Consider the following 20734-nt stretch of genomic DNA (forward strand, 5'->3'; position numbering starts at 1 on the left):
TTCTTTTTCTTCTATGACCAGCTGTGTAGCGGGTCTTTTCTTTTTCTTGCATGTTATGACAAGCTGTGTAGCGGGTCGAAAAATAAATAAATTATGAGCAGCTGTGTAGCGGGTCTCTCTCTATCTCTTATTATATGACCAGCTGTGTAGCGGGTCAGTTTTCTTTTTTTGCTCGAGGACTAGCAAAATGTAAGTGTGCGGGAATTTGATGAGCACGAAAGTGAGACGCATTTTCACCCATAAATACATTAGTTGTGACTCATTTTATCACTAAAACTTGTTTGTAGGTTCTTTTGTGAAAATAAGCTCTTATGGAGAAAGTTGATCGAAAAGTGGTTTTTGTATCCCGGAGGACACATGTTATTCAGACTCTCAGTTTTGGATAAGGGGAACCTCAATTATTAAGGGGTACCTCAATGGATAAGGGGCATCTTCCTTACTATTTACACCCCACATAAGGAAAGTGCTACAGGGACACCCGTACAGGATTAGGGGGAGGACATATTCTTCCCAAATTCAAAATTAGAAAATGGCGGGAATTTGGAGTATACACAAGCACAATTTGGGTTGAAATTTTGATCGTGTTTTAAGGAGATTAAATGGCTGAAACTGTTAGGGATAACTTGAATCAGTGTAACAGGAATTGTATGATCCTCAAAATCAGCTGGATTTGGTTTGATAATCAGCAGTGAAGAAAACATAGGATGAAGATATTTGAAGATTTTGTTGGTGTTATTTTTGCAAGATACGTTATGATTTGGAGATCCTGGGATTGTATTCTGCAGTGATTGAGAGATTCGGGACATGCAGTGAGATAAAAGGGAATGGTACGTGCAAACACACGGAAAGAGTAAAAACACGAGAATATCACAGGTATACTTTTGCTGTCATGAGTTATTGAGTTATTTGAGGGATATACGTGCGGCCTGAGAGTGTTTAATACCATTTGGGACATGTAAAAACGTGTTTGGATGGAGTTCTTCTATAACAGACGCATGAAAAAGACAAGAATGGGAAGAAAACTTCTCGGGAATATTTTCTTTTATTGTCGAGTATTGGAAGAATATTGTGGAGTGATTACGAAGATTTTTGAAGTCCTGTGAGTATAAATAGACTTGCCTGAGAGCAGAGAAGGGCATCGAGTGATTGGGGAGGCTACAGAGTGGAGAAAATTGCTGCAGATTTCTCTGCAGCAGCAGCAGAAAAATAGTGAAGAACACGAAGAACAGACTCACAGAGACAGTCGTAAAATACTGTCGTTTATGCTTCAGAGATAGCACTGTCACCCTGCGACAGTTATAGTTGTTCTTTGTAACAGTGGGTTTGAAACGATTATAAGCATTGCAAATTCCCGGTTTAATTTGATTTTCTGTTTTTCTCTTCTTTGTAAACACCATTTGAGCTATAAAATATATTTTAAGCGTCTTTTTCACTATGTGGAGCTAAACCTTTCTCTGGGACGACGGAGGAAACCAAAATTCGTCATGTGGTATATTCATTTAATTATTTGTATGACTATTTGCATTAAATTAAAATTAGAAAAAGATTTTTCTTAATTAATTGTCATTTCATTTGATGGTTTATGCTTAGGATTAATTCTTTTGATATCCCATGCTTAAGATTTACAATTAATATTTTAAGAATCTACTTTAGGCAAAGAAATAGAGTCAAAATTCTTATTGAATGAGCTATAATGGTTTAGAATAAATAGGTGAATCGCATGAATTTGAATATTTGGTGGAATCCTAGTCCTAGTACCTCTCCAAACATTGTAATTATTTTGTATATATTTGCTAGTTTTATAATTTAAATCTAAAATTAAATTTCATCAAGTCTGAGTGAACGACAACTCTATTTACCACTATATAAAATTCGATCAATTTTTGGCGCCGCCGACGCGGATTTGTTTTTAGATTAATTTTTAGGTTTAATTTTTTTAATTTGTACAGTATTTTTCATTTTTTTTTTTAGATTTTTTTCCTTTTTATGCGTTTCTTTTTGTATTTCTTTTTAGGGACATTTTGAGGATGATGACTTCTTCTGGGGAGACGTCACCTAAGATGACGCTGGAGAAATATAAGCTTAGAAAGTCAAATTATCAGGAAACCTCATCTGAGATGACGCTTGCTGAATATAAGCGTAGGCAACCGTATGGAGTTTTTGATCCACATGTGGTAAGTGAAGAATCTCCTCTAATGATATATGAGAAGTATTATAAACACACACCACCTAGCTTGGAACAAAGATTGAGAATTCAGGAATGCAAAAAATTATATGATGATGATGATGATCAGTCTTTTAGTGACTCTCTGGTCGAGAAAGAATTTGTAGATGACCCTGTGAATAATTGTGTAGATGATTTGTCTATTTTATTAGAAGAATCTATCTCGCAAGATCTTTCACCTGACTTAGAGGTTGTCCATTTCATCATGTGAAAATCGCTGAGTAACATCTTACAGGGTTTGTCTGATACAATCATTTGGTGTAGAATTGCAATGTTTCGTTATGATTATTTCAATATCTTGAAAATTGCTTTGATTCTAATAGTGTGTGAAAACGGCTATTGCCATCCTCTAAGAAAGTTTCAATGATTGAAATAAGAGTTTAGAACACTTAACCATTATTGTATATGACATGTTTTTGATGCGTGTCGTAGGTGCACAAATTAATTCACTTATATTCTAATTTACTAATGAATAATATAGCAGGAAATAAGATTCGTTCCCATGAAGAGCAGGGAGTTTTAGTTGTTGAAAGGGTCACAAAAGGGGGTTTTGTTTTTAGGTTTTGAAAACAAAGTAAATAAGAAAGAAATTATGATCAAGGAATCCTTCTTCGTTACTAAATACTCATTAAATTAATATTTTCATCTATTTTTCATTCATCACAGATTATTATCAACCGTAGGATAACAACTAGATCAGTGTTAGCCCCAAAATTCCTTAAATCAGTGGACACGAAAGTTCTCGACTACCAGATTCTACTCAACGAACCACCAAGTAGTAGATCACTCAAGGTCCAATTGAACGCTTTAGTCTTTGTGAATTATAGGTTGATCCTAGTAGTTAGACTCTTTGATCAAGGTCTACTTTCTAGGATTTTTTTACTCGCAATGACTCCATAGAATCCCTATGCAAGGTCTCACGATTTCTACTTGTGTAAGTGTTATTTGACGATTACTTATCTCCTAACTCAATACTAGCATTAGATTAATTAATAAAACGATTTAGTTGGCCACCCAAACAATTTTAAAATTAATCTTAAACAATAATTGTAGTAAAAACACACAAAAATCATGTGAAGAACTTAAAATAGGTTTTTATAAGAATTTAAATCATATTTAGAACTTAGAATTCATCCCTAATCAAATACTCCCTCCGTTCTTTTTTAATAGGTTGGTTTTGTTTTTAGAGAAATTTAAGGAAATTAAGAGAACTAATCATTGAAAGTGTTCCTCATGACACTTGTCAATAAAAGAAGTGAAGTGAAATGGTCCCCATGACACTTGTCAGCAAAAGAAGTAAAATGAAATGGTCCCCATGACACTTGTCATTAAAAGGAGTTAAGAGAAAAGTAGTCCCAGAAAATTAAAGTAACATTTGACTTTCCCAATTAGCAAACCAGCTTATTTTTTTGAAACATTTATTTATAGAAACCATCCTATTAAAAAGGAACGGAGGGAGTAATAATTTAGCTAGACATAATTGAGTTTATAGAAAGCAAACTGTAGTCGTAGAAGAACTCTAGCTACCGCCGCCTGCGTTGCAGGAGATCACTATCCACTGTCGCCTTGATGCTACAACCCTTCTGCTACTGGTGCATGTATGAACTTCTTATGTTTCTGCTGTTCTGTGAAGAATTTTATCGAACAGTTTCTGGACGTGAAAGTGAGGGTGAGGAGATGAGTTCTGCTGGCTATTCGACCCTCTATTTATAGCTTTTTTAACTGAAATTTTGAATCTGATAAACACCCATCTCTCCTTAGACGACTCAAACCCTAAACTCGTGTTTATCATCCACCGTTCATCTTCAAAATCAAACGGCAAAAGCCTCAGTTGGTGACTGTTTTCTAGCGAGAAAACTTATCAAAACTCTGAATTCTCGCCCAAGCTTTGACTTCTAAAGATTATCCAACCTCCACAAGCGCGTACACTGATTCATTGTTTATCCAAGACGCGTAAATATCTTCTCAGATCTTTCATAGAGTCCATCATACTCACGATAGCAACAAGATTGTTTCACCTCTGTTGTGCCAGTTTTTTTTCTCCGTTATAACAACATCATACATTTTTCTCTTACTCGAACTGCAGTTTCATCTTTCTCGTTTGAGTTTGAATGGCAGCAGCCATTATCACCATGTCCGGCCAACTACCACCACCACTGCGTCATCACTGTCACAACTCCAATCACGTCCCTGACCTTGCATTACCATCATCATTATCAGCTGCATCTCGAGTTCTTCTCTCACTTCATCATCCATGCTCATCACCGATGGCAGCAAACAACATCACCTCTTCTTTTCTTCATATTTGAGACAGAACTTAAACCCATCACCAGTGACTACGGACTCGAGCTCGTCACCAACAATGGCAGCAACGTTCACTGCCAGGCTTGAGGTCTTCTTCTCTACTCGTCTTCCATCAATCACCGAACCCTCATTCTCATCACGGCCAATAGTAGCAGCTCGAGCAACGCTGTAACAGATATCCATCCATGTAGTAGAAACTGCATGCAGGATTTTCAGTTTTGAATAATGAAGATGGAGATGGCAGCCCCGAGTGAAACAACGTATGCCTTTAACAGTATTTAAATTCCAGCTTTCCCCCTTGTAAAATACGTGACCGCGTTTAGTAGTTCCTTTGAAATCTGACTGCCCCTTAACAAAATGCATGCCCCTTAACGTACAGTGGGGATGCCAATAACACTTGTTCTGTGAGATGACCATTTTGCCCTTTTACCTTCCAAGTTCTTGTTTTGCTCATAACTTCTTCATACAAACTCAGAATAACTCCGTTCTTTCGTCGTTGGCTTCCTATTTTCGTCCTCTTCAAGATGAAAAGTAGAAATCCTCAATTTCAACGAGTTTTAATTGGTCTTTGTCCCTTCTCCAAATGTAAACTTCACTTTTGTAGCTCTTTCCACTTTTTTGTTGGATGATTCACCTAATAAAACACAAATAAGAGAAAACAAGCGTAATATACAATAATTTGCAAGAAAAATCAACAATTACTAGCATGAAATTGACACCAAATATATGTAAAATATGCACTTATCAGTTGTGTATTCTTGCACATATGTAATCCATGTCCGGGAACCATAGTATGCGTACCCGTACATTACCTGTTGGCTTGAGAAATCCGGGAACCTAAGTATGCGCACCCTTTCGCGTACTGGCGTAAGGTTCATGTCCGAATATTTCTGTTGGAATTGGAAGTTCGCGTACCCATTTGCGTACTGGCGAAATCCAATTTTGGTCCGGGTATTTCAAGTATGCGTACCCCTTTGCATACTTGAAGGTTAAAGTTCTAAAATCAGTTGTGTACATGAACATAAACATTTATATAATAAGGAATGCAATCTTTGGAAACTGTGGATATAATGTTTATGAATTGATTCGAGTGAATTGTGTTCTTGTATACTTCTATGAGAATATAGCAATTGAACAACTCTTTAACTAGTTTCATTTGAGTCATTTGAACTAGTTATGGTTAAGATAAACAAGGTTGATGTGAGAGTGATTGTATGGCTAACTTAGGTTAATTATTGTTGAGCCAATATGGTGTACACGTTTAGGTACGGTACATAAACCTAAATGAGGGTACATTTCATTTGTGTGTAACAAGCTAAGTTCGATTTAACGGTTGAAAGATATTAGCTTGGTTGAATCAGGTTTTTCATCTAACGGTGAACAATGAATGCTTTGTTATCAAGGTAACCAAGATTGCAAACCCTGATTGGAAAACTATATAAAGGAAAACTCTAGCAACTGGGAAACCTAATCCCCACACTTCTGTATGCTACTATGTAGTTGCATAAACTAGAGTCGTAACGACTTGAAGACTTCATTGGTATTGTGAAGCCAGACCCAACTATTTTCTCTGTAGTTGCGTGATCTGATCTTGCTGTTTCTATCGTGTTGAGTACAATTGGAATAATTGGCTCGAGATTAATATCTCCGATAGGCAAGATAAAAAGTAATCACAAACACTTTCTTCTCATCGTTTGTGATTCCATAATATCTTGTTTCGCTAGTCGATTAAGATTATTGTGAGGTGATTGATAATACTAGGCTGTTCTTCGGGAATATAAGACCGATTTACCAATTGGTTCCTGTTCACCTTGATTTATCAAAAGACGGAACAAAAACTCAGAGGTATTTCTATGGGAGACAGATTTATCTATTCCAGTAGACTTTTCTGTGTGAGACAGATTTGTTTATCAAGTCTTCGACTTTGGGTCGTAGCAACTCTTGGTTGTTGGTGAGATCAACTAAGGGAATCAAGTGCGTAGTATCCTGCTAGGATCAGAGACATAAGGAACGCAACTGTACCTTGAATCAGTGTGAGATTGATTAGGGTTGAAGTACAGTCCAGTCTAAAGTTTATTGGTAGTAGGCTAGTGTCTATAGCGGCTTAATACAATGTGGTGTTCAAAGCTGGACTAGGTCCCGGGGTTTTTCTGCATTTGCGTTTATTAGAGCATGGCTCGGTTGAAGCCACCAAGCGTTGGCATGTCAAGCTTGGTTGTCATATTTTAGTGAATCAAAACTCATGTTAAGAGTCGCTTGATTATGTACTAGAGTCAACTTCGTATAGGTTAGCTTGAAAGTATTAGGATATGAGACATTACAAGTATTGTGAAGTCTTGAAGATGTGAAGAAGCAAGGAGCTACAACGACAACAATCATCCTTCCACTCGAGGTTAGTGATATTTGACTTGAACTGTTTCATTCCCTAGCGTATCTTTCAAATCGTGCATATTGAAAACATAATTGCAAAGTATATTTGAATTCTAGATAGACAAGGTATTAAGGAATACAATACGAGGTTTATTGCTTAACCATTAACCTTTGTAGATAAGACATCGCCATAATCATTTGAATGCTATTGCGATTATGTATGGGTATGAGGTGAGGATTTCATCCTAGGGAACAATGTTTTACATGTGTTCTAAGGAAGTAAGTTTATAAACTTGTTTGTGAACCGAAAAGGAAATTGCCAGGTGTTATTGGTTTTGTTATTTATTGCATATCTTATGAACAACCAATATGTGTGATTGAGTATAACTACTCACAAATTGTTTGTGTTCTTGGTAGATTTATTCACGAAGGCCTGACTTATATATTGGTATGACTTTTATTAGTGAAACCGATCTTAAGTAATCACCTGAGATGGTATGATCGGGTTTGTATTTCGTCTGACCAAATTTTGGAAAGGGGAACCGATCCTAGTAAGAGGTGCAGTACATCACAAAGGGGAACCGATACTTGTATGAGGTGCAACAAGGTTTATAGCAGAAACTGGGAACCGATCCTATGGACGTGTGCAACAAATTTTTAGGCAAAGGGGAACCGATCATATGGACATGTGCAACACATATAAGTTAGATACCATATATATTTGGGGAACCGATCCTAGTACCTATTCAATCGAATTTTGGAAAGCTAGTGTGACTATGCACAGTACTCACATGGGGTAAAACCGAAACTTGTTTTGGTAGAACCGTAAAACCCATGATTGTGATTGAATGTTTGTTTGATCAATCACATAGTTCTTGAAAGTCAGATGAACCAATTCTAAACTTGTTTGGAAGTGTGGAAAATCGGTTTCAAGGTTGTAAGTGTGAAAGAGAACTTACAAAGATAGGATGTCGACATACTTTGAACACGTGCTGTGGATGTTTATCATTAATTGTTCAAAGATATTCCTTAACAGCGAAGGGAAGAGAATCCCAGGATCGAAACATAAGTAAGTTAAGAATCTTTTAATTAAGGTTATTAATTTCATTTTGTAGGGAAAATTCCAGAATAACGTGCATTTACTAATTAGATTTTCCGAGAGATTTCGATCGTTATTTTTGGACAGAGCATTTCCAGGAATTATGGAAACCGAATTTGTGCTTTCATGAGTATCTTGAGAATATTTTAGGTTTTGGAAATTCCTTGGTGACCAAACTTCCTTGTCTATAAATACTTGAAGTTTGCCTTTCTAGCAAACTAATCCTTCGTAACAATATACTTCATATTTTGTTGTTGTTACTGGTGTAGCCGCCTATTCGGAGACCAGAGAAACCTAATTAGGCGAAATCTCTTACGACCGCTCAGTTTAAAGTCTTTTTTGGGATTGAGAAGCTCTAGCGTGTACCGTTGGTGGGAAGCTAGATAATTACGGTTTATCTTTTGTTTTCGATTGATTTGATTGACTAACGGTGGTTGAAATCTGATTGCACCTAGTTTGATTATGCTTGAGGATCTTCTCTTCTGATATAAGATTCATTCAAACTAGTTCAGAGTTTTGACAGGGATCTTTAGACTGTTGTTAGTTCTAAAGACGATCTTGTGATAATCCATTGTTAACAGACTCCGTTATGTGCGTGATTGATCACAAGAGATTCAAGTGATTGTGTGCAGGTTTTTATTGAAGATATAAGAAGATTTAAAGACAAAGAAGATATTGAATATCTTACTTGGGTTTATAATCTTTGGTGTGCACAATACTTGTTTTGGTAAAAGAGGATCCAATTAATAATCGGTTTACCCTTGTGGTAGATAGGATTGATTAATTGAGTAGATCGGCATCCACACAACTCTTTGGATTAAGAGTGTTGTTGGCTTAATCTTAAACGATTACTTCGGTAATTGAACATAAGATAGATCTAAGGACCTGACGAAGGAGTTTATGTTAAGATACACAGAAGAGCCTTTATCCGACTCATATCACTTGGTTGAAGAGAGTTGATACCAAACAGATTTGTTGTTCCTTTACTGTTTGGAATACGAACCAAAGGAATTGTTCCAAGTACGTGACTTATTTATAAGTTGGAGGCGTGGGAATACAGACGAAACTAGGTGAACTATAGGTTTAGTTGCTTGATCTCAACTATACGAAGTTAGGTGTAATTTTGTGTAGCGGCTTAATCCTGGGAGTATTCAATTTCTGGACAAGATCCCGGGGTTTTTCTGCATTTGCGGTTTCCTCGTTAACAAAATCTTGTTGTGTCATTTACTTTATATTTCCGCATTATAATTGTTTTATTATAATTAAAGTAAATTACACAAACGTTAATTCCTATTTACTTGATAAGTGAATCCTATTGTGTTTGGTTAAGTCCGAACCTTTCTATTAAGGAACATACTTCGTTGTTGTATTGTCTCGATCTCGTATCCATAGACGATCACACGAAGTCTGAACCGATTAGTTGTATTGTCTCGACTTAGTCCATAGACAATCACTTTCGGAGAAATGACTTATAGGTAGGAAAAGTTTTAGCTTGAGGTATATTTGGGTACCCTCGCCTTTTCAATTGGTATCAGAGCGGGGAAACACGAAAAGATCTAACAATCTATGTTTGGTGCGATCCAACCTATAAGAATAAATCTAATGAGTGATTCAGTTAACGTACCACCAAGATTTAGTGGGACTAATTATCCATTATGGAAATCGGCTATGAAAGCCTTTCTTCAATCCCGAGATTTTAATACATGGTTATTAATCGAAGACGGATACCAACGTCCGATAGACTTTTCAGAGTCAGAGTTTAAACGCCTAGCCTCCTATACTCTTCAAGAAAGGATTCTTGCAAAACAGAATTCTGATGGTTTGAATGCCATCATTCATCCAGTTAGTCATGATCTTCTACATCATGTACTGGCTTGTAGAACTTCTAAAGAAGCATGGGATATTCTTGAGACTGTATTCGAGGGAGATGAATCTGAAAAGGAAGCTAGACTTCTTTCCCTTTTATCTGAATGAGAACATCTCAATATGGATGATAACGACACTTTTGAGGAGTATAAATATAAATTTTCTGAGATCGTGAACGCATCTTTTTTCCTTGGAAAGGCAATACCTAAAAAGGAAATAGTATGCAAAATTCTCAGATCGTTACCATCCAGATACGATTCTAAGAAACATTCCATAATATAAGGAAATGATCTTTCTACACTTTCTCGAAGCTCTCTTGTAGGAAAGTTAAAGATCTTTGATAGAGAAATTCTGCTGAAGAATCAAGAGAAACGTTTCCAAGAGATAAAGGCACCTGCTGAAAAGGAGCTTGACTCAACTATTTTTCTTCTAGTGCAACGGATTAAGAACATCTTATCTACTGATAAACATGTTTCTGATACATTATTAGTTTGCCATAAAAAGGGTAATGATGAAGTTCAATGCTTCAAGTGTCGAAGATTCGGACATATGGCAAAATACTGTTCCAGCAGAAGAACTAGAAAGTGTAGGGCGTATGTCTCCACCCTTGATGATATGCCGGAGGAAGAATCCAATGAAGAAATATCCAGTTGCAATGCACTTCTTGCCAACTCTAACTTTGATGATTCCGAGGAGTTTAATCAACTCCTAGAAAAATGTGAATTGGGGATTAAGGAAAATAAAAGGTTAAGCCTGGTACTTGAAAACCTTTTGAAGTTCCCTTCAGATAAAACCTGTATGGTAAAATCTTAAAAAGAAAAATTTGGTGAAATACCAAAAGTATCAGAAACGAGTACTTCTGATAATAGGACATCACGTTCTTTAAATGGAGGAAATAACCGCACCACAATCTCTCGTGGAAACCTCCATCAAAATAGATTTATCAAGATTGTTCTTAAGGGGATAAAGTTTTTGAAGGCTGATAAGTTTATTAGATCTCGAAGAGAAATTGCAAAATCATTCAATCACAAGAGAAAGAAAGAACGCAAGGAAGCACAATCTATTGTGCTCATAAGTCATCCAAAGGATGTCTTTGTTACCTATGGTGAGAGTAATTCTCACCTCAACACGAACTGATTGTGTTGAAAAATGCATCCTCACTTATTCCTCAAAAATTCTGATAGTGAGGAAGCATAAATCTGGGCAGGTTGTTCATAACTGTGAAAAATATTAGATATCTTTTATTTTCGGAAAAAATAGTTTCGGTTTCCATAAACCAGATTATTCCTTGATTTTCTTCCATCTTATATAGCTTCTCCCTGTCCGAAAGAAGTATCTTACTGCAATGGAGAAATCAGTAAAAGAAGGGTCATATCTTGGTGATTTAACACTCTGTGCATCAGTTATGACTGAAACTCATGATGTTCCTCTTCATGATAACTCTCAAGACTCTCTAAGAAAACAGATTCACTCTGTTAAAGGTTGTATTAGATATCAACTGATGATAAAGGATTCAAAAGTGAAAAAGCGGGGGGTCTAACAACACCACCAAATATTTCGCTTAGCAATCTGTATAGATTAACTCCAATATACTTTGCTAGAGAATCAACTAGACAGTCAGACTCAATCTAGACTAAAGTATATCGAGGAGTTAATATCTCTCTCTTGTTTTTATTTACTCAAGCCAATAGAAATCAGCGAGTCTTTAATAAACACAAGGAATAACTTGGATGATACCAAATACCAATATCCAAGGATCAATCAATGACAATCAACAACCAAAGGTTGGATTACTCTAATTGATGATCTAACGCACAACCTGTATTATTTCAATTATAAAGATAAAACAATATAATGCGGAAATTGAAATAACACAGACACCAGAAATTTTGTTAATGAGGAAACCACAAATGCAGAAAAACCCCGGGACCTAGTCCAGATTGAACACACACTGTATTAAGATGCTACAGACACTACCCTACTCCAAGCTAACTTCGGACTGGACTGTAGTTGAACCCAAATCAATCTCTTACTGATCCAAGGTACAATTATGCTCCTACGCCTCTGATCCCAGAAGGATACTGCGCACTTGATTCCCTTAGCTGATCTCACCCACAACTAAGAGTTACTATGATCCAAAATCGCAGGCTTTGACAATAAACAAATCTGTCTCACACAGACAAATATATCAAAGGATCAATCTGTCTCCCACAGATAAACCCCAAAGGTTTTGTTCCATCTTTTGATAATAATTAAGGTGAACTGGAACCAATTGATAATCCGGTCTTATATTCCCGAAGAACAGCCTAGAGTTATCAATCACCTCACAACAATCTTAATCGTATGGTAGCGAAACAAGATGTTGCGGAATCACAAACAATGAGACGAAGATGTTTGTGACTATTTTTTATATCTTTTCTATCGTAGATATCAATCTCAAGCCAATCAATTTGATTGTATTCGTACGATATAAGATGCAAGATCAGATCACACAACTACGATAAAAGTAGTATCGGTCTGGCTTCACAATCCCAATGAAGTCTTTAAGTCGTTAACATGGTTTTAGAAGAAGAAAACCAAAGGTTAAAGGAGAATCGACTCTAGTATGCAAACTAGTATCACACGTAAGGTGTGGGGATTAGTTTTGCACAATACTAGATGTCTCCTTTATATAGTCTTTCAAATCACGGTTTTTCCTTGGTAACAAAGAAAACAATATCCACCGTTAGATGAAAACCTGATTGAGATTCAAGCTAATATTTCTCAACTGTTAGATCGAAAACTTAACTTGTTACACACACTTGACAATGCACGCTTCTAGGTTTGTTAATCGTACCCAAACGTATGCACTTGTTGGTTCAATAATAGTTAACCAAAAGGTTAGCCATATGAGCATTTCATATCAACCATGTTCTTCTTCACCATAACTAATTTGTTGTGGTTACGACACGCATCAAATTTTGGCGCCGCTGCCGGGGAGCAGCGGAGCAGCTTTAGTTGTTTTTATTTTCGTTTTATTTTTGTTTTTAACTTTGTTTTCTAGAATTTTATTTCAGGTACCAGTTTTCCATGTACGGTGGACAAGAGCAAGCATACTACAACAATCAATACGGTTTTCAACCTCAACATTATGTCAACTTCCAACCATCCTTAGGATACAGACTTTATGGATATTCTCATACATATCAACAACCTTATGACGGGTATGTAAGTGAACAATCACTAGGAGGGGAGGATAGTTATGCTTTTAAATCTATGCGTGATCTCCTTGGTGTAAGGCAACCTAGTTTGAGGGAACTTGAGAGAAGGTTTTATCAATTGATCGATGAAGGCCTCAAATCGGATGAAGAAATTCTTGAAGTTAAAAGAGCTTTAAGAATGGAGCGTGAAAAACGTTATTATATGGGTTACGATGATGATTTTGAACCGTATGAAAATTATTGTAACAAGGATAAAGTTATTCCAACTGCGGATCATAATAATTCACCTATTCAAAAGGAGGAGATTGGGTGTGACTTACCTATTGTTATAAACGGTGTAACACCCTCACAAGATCTTACAATTTATACTGATGAAAATCATTTTAGTGAATGGCCCGATTCCGATGATGAGAATGTTGAAGAGATGATGCTAGAGAATGAAACCCAATTCATTGATTTCTGCTGACAGGTTATCTGAATTTCTCCCTTGAATTCCTTGACTAACGAAAGACCGTCAGTCTGACTGTTAACTATGACGAAATATTCCGTTATCATAGAAGAAGATTCCAGACACGACAGTACTATTCCGGAACCGTTTCCTGGCCGGATTCCGATGATCCTAAGAACTATTCCAACGACCCAAAATTATAGTTTTTGAAGAATATTCTAGACTCATGGGTGTGAAAACTTGGATTTGAAAATGGATGAAGAATTTGACTTGAATTTGGAAAGAGAAGATGGAAGATTTGGAGAATTGGACTTAAAATTGGAATTAGGCTCAAATTGGGAAAGTGGTGTTATTATGGAATGAGGATTCTATTCCTAAGAGGATTGCTAGGAAATTGAAGCCTATAAATAGAGAAGTTCTCTACACAACTTTGACACACCTTTTTACACACACAACACTTCTCTTTTCTTTATTCTTTCTGTGAACTCCTTAGCATGAGTAGCTAATTTTATTGATTGAGGATGAATTCCTAGTTCTTAGCATGTTTTGAGTTTTGTTTTAAATCTACTTTGAAGTTCTCACATGATTATCGTTTGTTTTTACTAATAGGAATGTTTATACATTCATGGTTGATTGATAGGTCGTTTAGGATGCATACTAAATTGATTTCTTAATTGATCTAAAGCTAGTGAAAGTTAGGGGTCGTTTCTTGACTCTTTACACAAGTAGCAAACATGAGACCTTGCGGAGGGATTACGTGGAGCAATTATGTGTGGAAACAACGTTAGCAAGTAGACCTTTAGCTAAGAGTCTAACTACTAATATCAACCTAATAAATTCATAAATATTAATGCGTTTAACTAAATTACATCTTGAGTGAGCTACTACTAGGTGGTTCGGTGAATAGAATCCGGTAGTCGAGAACTTCCGTATCCGGTGATACTAGGGATTTAGGGGTTTAGCACTGAGATAGCTGCTTTACCTACGGTTGGTGATAATATGTGACTAATAAAAAGTGGAAAAGAACATAACTTGAATCATTGTTTTTCAATGAAGAAGGATTCCTGGGTCTTGTCTCTCTTATTGATTTCAACTTAAACTTCTAATTGCTTTATTTACTTTCTTTTGTTTTAAAAATATAAAACCAATCCCCCTTTTTGTGACAACTAAACAACTAAAACCTCTTGCTCCTCGTGGGAACGAACTTGACTACACTATATTACTTGTTAATTAGGTGGAAAAATATTAATTAATTTGTTGTGGTTACGACACGCATCAAATTTTGGCGCCGCTGCCGGGGAGCAGCGGAGCAGCTTTAGTTGTTTTTATTTTCGTTTTATTTTTTTTTTTAACTTTGTTTTCTAGAATTTTTATTTCAGGTACCAGTTTTCCATGTACGGTGGACAAGAGCAAGCATATTACAACAATCAATACGGTTTTCAACCTCAACATTATGTCAACTTCCAACCATCGTTAGGATACAGACTTTATGGATATTCTCATACATATCAACAACCTTATGACGAGTATGTAAGTGAACAATCACTAGGAAAGGAGGATAGTTATGCTTCTAAATCTATGCGTGATCTCCTCGGTGTAAGGCAACCTAGTTTGAGGGAACTTGAGAGAAGGTTTTATCAATTGATCGATGAAGGCCTAGCATCGGATGGAGAAATTCTTGAATCTAAAAGAGCTTTAAGAATGGAGAGTGAAAAACGTTATTACATGGGTTACGATGATGATTTTGAACCTTATGAAAATTATTGTAACAAGAATAAAGTTATTCCAACTGCGGATCATAATAATTCACCTATTCAAAAGGAGGAGATTGGGTGTGACTTACCTATTGTTATAAATGGTGTAACACCCTCACAAGATCTTACAATTTATACAGATGAAAATCATTTTAGTGAATGGCCCGATTCCGATGATGAGAATGTTGAAGAGATGATGCTAGAAGATGAAACCAAATTCATTGATTTTGTGGAAGACCCAATTGAACTTGCCAATGATTTTAATGATGCCAAGACTTTGGTGAAGGGAGAAAATAACTAAGAATGGTTGCAAGTTTTGATAGAGGACCATGATATACAAGAGGTAAGTAATTCATTTGAATTTTATAAGGATGAAGAGGATTACGTAATACAAGAGTTTTTGCAAGGTTTGTTTAACCCTTTGCATATTGATTCTTCTCCTTTACCTCTTATTGGTTTGAATGTATGTGCTTCGAAAATATTTTTGGATGATTTTATTTCTCGATATCCACCATTGGAAACACTTGATGCTAACACTATACGGGTTTGCTAAAAGGAAACCATGGAAGTTCCCAATTTCTATGTTCTTTATACACTTCCGAGTGTGGACAAGAATAAGTGTGGGGGAATTTTATATCGAGCGATAATTTCACTATTCTTTTCTTGTGCTAATATTTGTATGAAGCTATTGTTTGCAAAACAGGTACTATGAGTAGATCCCCAAATTTTCCGATTGTTAGTATATGGGGAGTGAATATTACAAGAGCCGAGTCGGGTCGTCGACTTTTAAACAAGCGCTTCATGGGAGGAAACCTATAGGTTTTGTATTTCTTATCCTTCTGCTTTTTATTTTCTTTTTCTTTTTGTTTCGTTTATTTATTTTTCTTGTTCCATATCATGTTAGGATTTACCACCTTGACTTTACTAGGAGGATTCAATTACATTGAGGACTATGTAAGGTTTAAGTGTGGGGGAGTGGTTAAGCATATTAAAAAAAAATTGCATAAAACCTCCAACTTTTAGAGATTTTAGAGTCACTAGCATACTTCTAGGTATGTTTACATAGAGAATTCTGACCGACATAACTGAACTTGGAAGTGTTAGGGAACTACGTTCGAATTTCTTGCTTGTTAGAGTGTTAAATAATGGATTTAATTTTGCCGGTGATGCAGATTAGGAGCAGGGAGACATGCATTATTAGAGTTGCTGATAAATCATTAGTGGAGACTATCCTATTTATATCATGTGAGGCACCGACAAGATTTCTTTATAAATAACTAAAGAGATTTCTTTTGAGTGTGTGTCACCGTATGTTAATTTCGGGTAGAATGGTGAGCTACCCAACCTCCCACCATTAGAAGCACTACTCTTTGATCTCTTGAGTGTAATTTTGTCAATCATGAGGGTGACGTCTATAGATGAAAGCCTCCTTCTTGTAGTTCGATTTTCAGTTAGCACCATTCTCTCTCTCGACAACAACGGATCCATAGAAACACCATCATCATCAACAAGGTAGCAATATCAAAATCTACAAGGAAAGTTGAAAAAGTTCAAGGTTTACAAGCAACAAAATAAGAAAAGAGTAAATTTCATATCCAAGTAAAGCAACTAGAAAATGAGCGAAATTATATATACATGTTGAAGACTTAATTACAAGAGCAAAGAAAAGCAAAAAGGTGAGAATTATTGAAGTTTATGATTTTGAGACGATACAAGTTATGAAGAATCAAGCGGTAAAGTATTTTTCCCACGTCTATGGTTTGTTTTTATTTTCACTTTGTTTTGTATTTTATTTCTCTTGTCTCTAAAAAAAAGAACAAATAAAAAAAATAAAAAGAAAATGAAGGCAAGCGAAACTTTTGTTTTTATCTTTTATTTAATAAGCCGTGGAGAAGGAAAATCTATAAAGAAGTTTCAAGCGACAAGGATTTTAAGGATAAAGGTTACAAATTTTCAAGGATCTATGAAATTCAAAAGTTTATCATCAATAGTTGAAGCCGAAGCCGAAGACCAAAAAGATGAAGACGAGGAGCGAAGATTTTTCTATTTGATGCCGTGAGAGTGGTGTTACCATAATTGGCAATCAGCTGTGAAGGTAAGTAACTAATCTCATTCTCGATAATAGTGGTTGATTAAGTTTCTTAGAGATCGTCAGAAAAATGGTTTTTCCAAAATGTTAAAAGATGTGGGTTTTTAAGATATTTCGGAAGTTGTCCTTCCCACCATTCAACGTGTTGCAGTATTTCTCTCTTCATTCCTACCTGCACACATGTGAGAACCATAAAAGTACGACTCTTGAGTGCAATTATCATAAAACCCTTTTTGGTGAGGCAGAGGTCGAGGCGAAATGCTTATTGATCGCTTCTCAAACACGCGTTCTCTCATTATGGTGTGGTTATTTCTCACTCAACATTTAAGAATGAGAATATGTTCTTTAGTATTTCTAACTTCTTAATATTAGCATGCAGAAACTCTATGTCCTCACATCTATTTGGATGCTTGGGATGCTGGAAAGCTTTGAAATTGGAGTGGATTTTATTTGATTTGCTCTAGGATTAGCAAATTCTAAGTGTGGGGGAATTTGATAGGTGTCTATAACACCTAATTTACTATGTAGTAGTTATGCTTTCTTTGCTAATTTTTCTTGTGAATTTTGTATTTTACGTTTGTTTTGAGTGTTTTAGGTATTTTGGAGTCATACGGAGGAAAAGAAGAAGAAATCACCCAATTTGAGCAAAAAGGGTAAGTTCGTTATTTCACATATGAATAATATTAGGAGCCCGGTCAAGGTTAAGGGTCAACTCTATTTGGAGGAATATTAAACAAAGACTAGAAGTGGTTAAGGGGATACCAACTGTGTATCCCTTATCAAGATCACCGGACACTGAATATAACTCTACTTCTACAACCCTAAATCGAGAATTTATTCACAATCATTATTTTTACCTTTCATCTGAAATTGAGAAGAAAAACCAGACATCGGCTGCGTCTGAAATCAAAAGGTGGCATTGAGATCGAGAAATGGAATTCAGGGAGAAGAAATTGAAGACGGTGATGAACAGAGAAAGTGGATGTTTGCTGTTGAATCAAGACCGAAATGGAATAAGGGTTTGTTGATGGTGAGATTAAGATGGAGATTGAGAAGGATTTTCTGAGTTTTGAAGAAACCATAGTTGAAGCATATCGAGATACAGGAGAAGAGATGATGCTGCTGATTTTGGAGATAAAGAGATGGGGTTTGTTGGTAGTTGAAATGGGATCTGGAGATTGCGATTGTTGCTGTGAATATGAAGATGGGTTTGATTCTGGTGAACAAATTGAACTGATGTGATGAATATATGAAGGTTAGGGTTTGGTCAGATCAGAGAAATTAATCGACGAAATCTTGTTGATGTTGTTTCGATTGATGATGTTGTTAATGGGTTCTGAAACAATGAATGAATGGGTCTGTGATTGATGGAGGAGATCGAAGTGAAATTTGAAGATTCGAGTTGGGTTTGGTGGCTGTGATAATATGAATGGGTTTCTGCAATTGAAAATAGGGAAGATGAATTGAAGGGCTGAAACAGTGGTAGCAGTGGTTGAGATGGTAAATCTAAGATAGGTGGTCTCTGGTGAACTGAGATTGGTGTTGATCTGATGAGTGAAGCTCTGCTTCAGTAATTTAATTGTTAGATGTATGCCTAGGTTCTTAACAGGTATGAAGAAGAGAAAAAGGCTTGAAAGTTGTCCGGAATACACCTGAAATACAAACAGAACTCTGCCCAAATTTCTCCTCCAGCGAGTCGATCTAGACGAGTCCGTTAACCGGTCCATCCCTGCAAATCATTCGAGTAAGCCCAGTAAGACCTAGTTATACTGCTGACAGGTTATCTGAATTTCTCCCTTGACTTCCTTGACTAACGAAAGACCGTCAGTCTGACTGTTAACTATGACGGAATATTCCGTTATCAAATAAGAAGATTCCAGACACGACAGTACTATTCCGGAACCGTTTCCTGGTCGGATTCCGATGATCCTAAGAACTATTCCAACGACCCAAAATTATAGTTTTTGAAGAATATTCTAGACTCATGGGTGTGAAAACTTGGATTTGAAAATGGATGAAGAATTTGACTTGAATTTGGAAAGAGAAGATGGAAGATTTGGAGAATTGGACTTAAAATTGGAATTAGGCTCAAATTGGGAAAGTGGTGTTATTATGGAATGAGGATTCTATTCCTAAGAGGATTGCTAGGAAATTGAAGCCTATAAATAGAGAAGTTCTCTACACAACTTTGACACACCTTTTTACACACAACACTTCTCTTTTCTTTATTCTTTGTGTGAACTCCTTAGCATGAGTAGATAATTTTATTGATTGAGGATGAATTCCTAGTTCTTAGCATGTTTTGAGTTTTGTTTTAAATCTACTTTGAAGTTCTCACATGATTATCGTTTGTTTTTACTAATAGGAATGTTTATACATTCATGGTTGATTGATAGGTCGTTTAGGATGCATACTAAATTGATTTCTTAATTGATCTAAAGCTAGTGAAAGTTAGGGGTCGTTTCTTGACTCTTTACACAAGTAGCAAACATGAGACCTTGTAGAGGGATTACGTGGAGCAATTGTGTGTGGAAACAACGTTAGCAAGTAGACCTTTAGCTAAGAGTCTAACTACTAATATCAACCTAATAAATTCATAAATCTTAATGCGTTTAACTAAATTACATCTTGAGTGAGCTACTACTAGGTGGTTCGGTGAATAGAATCCGGTAGTCGAGAACTTCCGTATCCGGTGATACTAGGGATTTAGGGGTTTAGCACTGAGATAGTTGCTTTACCTATGGTTGGTGATAATATGTGACTAATAAAAAGTGGAAAAGAACATAACTTGAATCATTGTTTTTCAATGAAGAAGGATTCCTGGGTCTTGTCTCTCTTATTGATTTCAACTTAAACTTCTAATTGCTTTATTTACTTTCTTTTGTTTTAAAAATATAAAACCAATCCCCCTTTTTGTGACAACTAAACAACTAAAACCTCTTGCTCCTCGTGGGAACGAACTTGACTACACTATATTACTTGTTAATTAGGTGTAAAAATATTAATTAATTTGTTGTGGTTACGACACGCATCAAATTTTGGCGCCGCTGCCGGGGAGCAGCGGAGCAGCTTTAGTTGTTTTTATTTTCGTTTTATTTTTGTTTTTAACTTTGTTTTCTAGAATTTTTATTTCAGGTACCAGTTTTCCATGTACGGTGGACAAGAGCAAGCATATTACAACAATCAATACGGTTTTCAACCTCAACATTATGTCAACTTCCAACCATGGTTAGGATACAGACTTTATGGATATTCTCATACATATCAACAACCTTATGACGAGTATGTAAGTGAACAATCACTAGGAAAGGAGGATAGTTATGCTTCTAAATCTATGCGTGATCTCCTCGGTGTAAGGCAACCTAGTTTGAGGGAACTTG

Source organism: Papaver somniferum, chromosome 11 (genome assembly GCF_003573695.1).
Source record: "Papaver somniferum cultivar HN1 chromosome 11, ASM357369v1, whole genome shotgun sequence".
NCBI lineage: Eukaryota > Viridiplantae > Streptophyta > Magnoliopsida > Ranunculales > Papaveraceae > Papaver > Papaver somniferum.